This window comes from Neophocaena asiaeorientalis, unplaced genomic scaffold (assembly GCF_003031525.2).
Source record: "Neophocaena asiaeorientalis asiaeorientalis breed wild unplaced genomic scaffold, Neophocaena_asiaeorientalis_V1.1 scaffold828, whole genome shotgun sequence".
NCBI lineage: Eukaryota > Metazoa > Chordata > Mammalia > Artiodactyla > Phocoenidae > Neophocaena > Neophocaena asiaeorientalis.
Genome location: NW_020175443.1, coordinates 1945404 through 1950506, shown reverse-complemented (window position 1 = coordinate 1950506; position 5103 = coordinate 1945404). Strand labels below are relative to the sequence as shown.

General features: G+C 44.3%; 1 protein-coding gene across 6 annotated transcripts in view; it reads right to left on the bottom strand.

The window, feature by feature from the left end:
- The window catches only part of LOC112415112 (E3 ubiquitin-protein ligase RNF185), an 88016-nt gene that overhangs the window by 49890 nt on the left and 33023 nt on the right, over positions 1 to 5103 (bottom strand). The gene's annotated exons all lie outside the window — the stretch shown is intronic.

Sequence of the window (5103 nt, the reverse complement as noted above, 5' to 3'; positions counted from 1 at the left end):
GAATGGAGGGGCCCACGAAAAAAAAAAAAAAAAAAAAAAAAAAAAAAAAAAAAAAAAGGGAAGGAGGGATCAAATTACTCCTAACTCTGAGAGTCTGTGACACTAAAACCGGGGCCTCTCATTTTTCAGGTCAAGGCACAGACACAGGCATCTCAGAGGTTTTATTCTTGCTGTTGTTCTCTTCTGCCTCTCCTTAGTTTTTTAGGAAAAATTTGTAAGGGTCAAGCAGAAGAACCAGAGTTAGATCTGGGTTTGAAACCTGGCTCTGTGTCCTTGTGCAAATTATTTAACCTCTCTGAGCCTGACTTTTTTTTTTTTTTGCATCAGCAGGCAGACTGTCAACTACTGCACCACCAGGGAAGCCCTGAGCCTATTAATCTTTATTTTTTTTAAGAAAGTAAACAAATAACTTTCTCCCTCAGCTCCTATCAGTAATTTTTAATAACTGAAATATAGTTGACATACATTATGTTAGTTTCAGGTGTACTGCATAGTGATTTGATGTTTGCATACATTATAAAATGATCACCACAGAAAGTCTAGTAACCACCTGTCCCCATACAAAGTTATTACAATATTATTGACCTTATTCCTTATGCTGTATATTATATCCCTGTGGCTTATTTATAACTGGAGGTTTGTACCTCTTAATCCCCTTTACCTATTTCACCCCCTTGTCTCTTAATCTTTAAAAAGAGGATATCACTCACCTTACAGCATTACCAAGAGGATTAAGAGAAATAACATAATATTACCTGAAAATACCTCCCACAGTGCCTGGCACTTAGTTGGCAACTGAATTGTGAGTAGCTTTTCTTCTTTCTTTCATGTATATCTAGGGGACTGGCTGGGGAAAACGCTGAGCTATTAAATACATTAGCCTCTAAAATCTGATGGGAATGTTTTCAAAACAAATTCAGCAAATGTCTTCTATGTGTCCATGTGCAAGACAGAGACTAGGCCACAAACTTATGGGGCCCTTGGCGAGTGCTCATGGGTATGAGGGGCAAGGATATGTAAAAATATAACACATGTCAGAGAGGGACAAACCAGGTACTGGGGGCAAGGCAAGCTTGGTGGAGTAATAAGACACTTGGTAGAGAAACAAACAAGACAGATGGTTCTTTCCACTTTCGGCTTTCAGGCACTCAGGTTCTCACTTCCAACCATAAGTTTACTTAGCTGTGAATGAGTAGGCATTTTCTTATCTAGGGGAAGGCCTACAGAGAATCTCTTTATCAGAGAACTGGTTAACCAATTCATACATTCTCAGATGGCAGTTCTCAACCCATTGTCAATGGCAGGGAAAAAATTCTTTGAGTCCTTATTATATGCCAGGCAGTGTCCTAAGCACTAGGCAAGCATGAACTAATTGAATATAAAGATTCCATGAAATAAGGACTAGTATCAAAGGACTATTATTGTTCCCATTTTAATGAAAAGGAAACTGAACTGCTCAACTAACAAGTGTTAGAGCTGGGATTAGACCACAGGTCTGCTTACTCCAAAGTCTGTCTTCAACTACATTTTAGACTTTCTTTACTGGAAAAATAAATTACAAGGAGAGAGATCTGACAAAATAGAATCCCAGGATGGACGCTCAAGGTGTACTTTAATAGAACCAAGCAATGGTTTCGTGTTTTAGCTACTGTTGGATGTGAATTAATAGTTAAGAGTCTAATTCTTGCTACTGTATAAGGAAACGTCAAGAGTGGGAAAGAATATAGACTTGTAAGAGACTGCTACAGCTCCACGCCCTCTCACTGAAATGCCGAAATGATACCTGGGGGTGGGCTCCACCCCTCCCTAGTATGCCTGAGCCCAAGCCCCTAACCCCAGGTTGCAGTGATCAGAGGCCAGCCCTGGGCTGGAAATCAGCATAGTCTCCAGAAGAGGCAGACAACCCACCAGGAATGTGGAAAGCCTAATACTGCCTCTTGAACATGATGGGTTTCTATTCAGCTCTAAAACCTTGTGGTCTTCTTGGACCCTACCTTGCTCCCTCCATCCCATATCCAGAGCCATTCAAGTCACCCAACCCTGCCCATGACATGAGGCATTTTCCTCTGGTCAGTGCCTCCTTCTCCATTCCTATCAGTAACAACCTCAGCTCAGGGTCCATTGTATGTACCCACCTCCAGACTGGTGCTCTTCCTCACCCTTGTCCAATCCATCCTGCCCACCAAAGCCAGATTGATAGTATAAACACAAAATGCCCACATCATGACTCTCCCTGCCTCTAAACCTATGGTCTCTGCTGCAGATCAGAAAAGTCTACAAGCCTGGCATTAAACCCTCTGCAGTCTGGCTTCACCCACCCTCTCAGCCTTATCTTCCACTTCCCACACCTCCCAATCTTTGCCTCCACCACACATATTAATTCACCACCCCTTGTGAAGATCTTGAAACTCACCTGCCTTTGCAATCCTACTCCCAGTTTTATTCCTTACCCCTTAAACCCCCCTGCCCTTTTTTTTTAACCTACCTGAGATCTCTCAAATCTTACCTCCGTGAAGCATTCCCTGGCCAAATCTGGTAGCCACCCTGGACACCTTGCTGTTCTTCAAACATGCCAAGCACATTCCTGGCTCAGGGTCTTTGCTCATTCTCTTTTTATTCCTTATCCAGAATGTTCTACCCCCAGATATGCAAATGGCTCACTCCCTTGCTTCATTTCTCTGCTCAGATGCCATCGAAGAGAGGTTCCCCTGACCTCCCACTGCACCTATGCCCTTATCATACTTCATCTCTCTTCAGAGCATTTATTCCGGACATGTGATATTCATGTATTTACTTATTGTCTGTCTCTCGCCACCAGAACATACACTCCACAAGGGAAGGGATTTGATCTATTTTGCTCCCTGTTGTATCCCCCAGGGCCTAGAAGTGCTTGGCACACAGCAGGAACTCAATATATACTTGTGGGATAAATGTACGAATAAAGTTCTCCCTCATCTTTGAAATTCCCTAATGTTATCACCTATAGGCCTTATAATAGCTTGCCTTGATGTGTTCATTTTTTCCTCAATTACTCTAAATAGTGAATTTCTCAAAGGCACAAACCACATATTATTCTTTTCCACAAATACTGTGTGCCAGACCCTGTATGCCTCAAGGACCCTGAAATATTGGAAAGAGCACTGAACAAGTTCTAGGTTAGACCTGGCTCTACCGCTAGTTGAGTAACCCTAGACAAATCCATTTTCCTCCCTAGTCCTCAGTTTCTTAACATGTAAAACGAGGAGAGTTACATTATCTCTAGCATCTGTTAAAATTTATAACAGGTAACACTTGGCCCAGCCCAGTGCCTTAGACATCACCAGTACTCAGCAAATATTTGATTTCTCTGTTGATTCTTCTGTTACACAGGAATCTGAGTTGTCTCGGAACACAGCTCTGTGTTCAAGAACAAGTAAAAGTTTAAGTCCCGCTTCCTTCTCTGACTCCACGGGCAACCTCATTCTGGTGTTTGTGATTCAGAGAGGATGATGCACCAAATTTGAAGCTAGAAAATATGAACTCTGACCACTGCTATTTTTTTGGCTATGGAACCTTGAACAAGTAATTTCTGAACCTTAGTCTCCTCATCCATAAAAAAGCTGTACTGGCCTTCTCTCAGTCTTCAAAGGCACCACATGCCTTTCTGCCTCAGGGCTTTTTTATGTTCCCTCTGCCTGAAAAGTTCTTCACCCTTTCTTAGCTGGACTAGCTTCTACTTATCCTCAGGGCTCAGCATAAACTTGCTTCATAAAGGAATGTGTTCCCTATCCACTTCCCTTGCCCCTGGTGCAATCTTACGGCACATATCTCAACTGCTTATCTCAGTTATTATGGCATTTATCTCAATTGTCACCTCAATTATTTACTGTACATCGCTAGGGCTGTAAGCACCACAAAGGCCAAGAATTGTGTCATTTTGCTCATCATTATACTCCTTAGCGCTTGGCTTAGCGTGTGGCCCAGAAGTATCCAACAAATATTCTTATGGAAGAATGTACAAACGAATGCATCTAGAGGCACTGATGCCTCTAGACAGCTTTTTGGTTCACTCAGAGAAAGATCTAATAAACACTACTGCACTCTAAGATCTTTCGCAAGTTTCTGAGAATCAAGGTTCAAGACAGGGAACCTATGTTACTCAAAGGTTAGAAAAAATCATTAGAAATCATTTGAGACAAAGAATTCTGGAAACTAAAAAAAAATAAAATAGGAAGGGACGGAGAATGTCTACCCCTATTTCTCTAAAAGCCTATTATTAAGAATGAGGAGAAAATCCCATGCTCCCATGGTGAGGAAGTGACCCACTGGTGGCCTGGTCCTTTTATTCAGGATGGAGGAAGTGACTGTCCACAGGCTGAAAGCCAGGAAGCGGGGGCAGATATCCAGGACAGCCTCCCTCCTCCACTATTCCCTCCTGCCAGCTCTAGAAAGCTTCTGGACGCTGACCCTGGTCGACCCAGAGGCTGGGCCACCCACACAGGTGGGTGTTTCCCACAGCTTTCTGGGAAACAGAAAGTTCCTGGTACTGGGGGACAGGCAAGGAGGGCAGGAAGCTGCAGGGTGGTGTGAAATGACTGGGAAGGAACCGCAGGCCCAGCCACCCTAACCCTGAAGCTACCCTTCACCCTTAGACACTCTTCCTTCCAGGAGGTGTTTGGCCACATTCCTTTCTGGTCTTAGAGGGGCCATGGGAGGGCCCAGAGCCCCAGGGGCCCTACCTGCCTCAGGAAGAAGCTCCAATCTCTCCCTACCCCCAGTCGTGTCCTAAACCCCAAGGGAGCCCACAATGCCCTACTTCCTGCAAAGAACCCCAAGACCCAGGAGACCGCAGGCACCAAGATACCCTCCAGAAGGCTTGGATCCCGTGGGAAACTCATACTCTCCTCAATTTCCCACAGAAAATCCAGAACACGGGGTAACTCTCCATACCCTCAGAACCTACCCAAACTCTGAAGATGCCGTACTCCCCATATTCCCCCAAACTGTGACTCCAACGGAAACCGGTCCCCTCAGCTTCCTTAGAGTTTTGAGGACCTGCAGTCTCCAGGTCCACAAAAAAAGGTGCCCCCCCAGCATCCCTTCCTCCCAAGGACCTTCACTCGC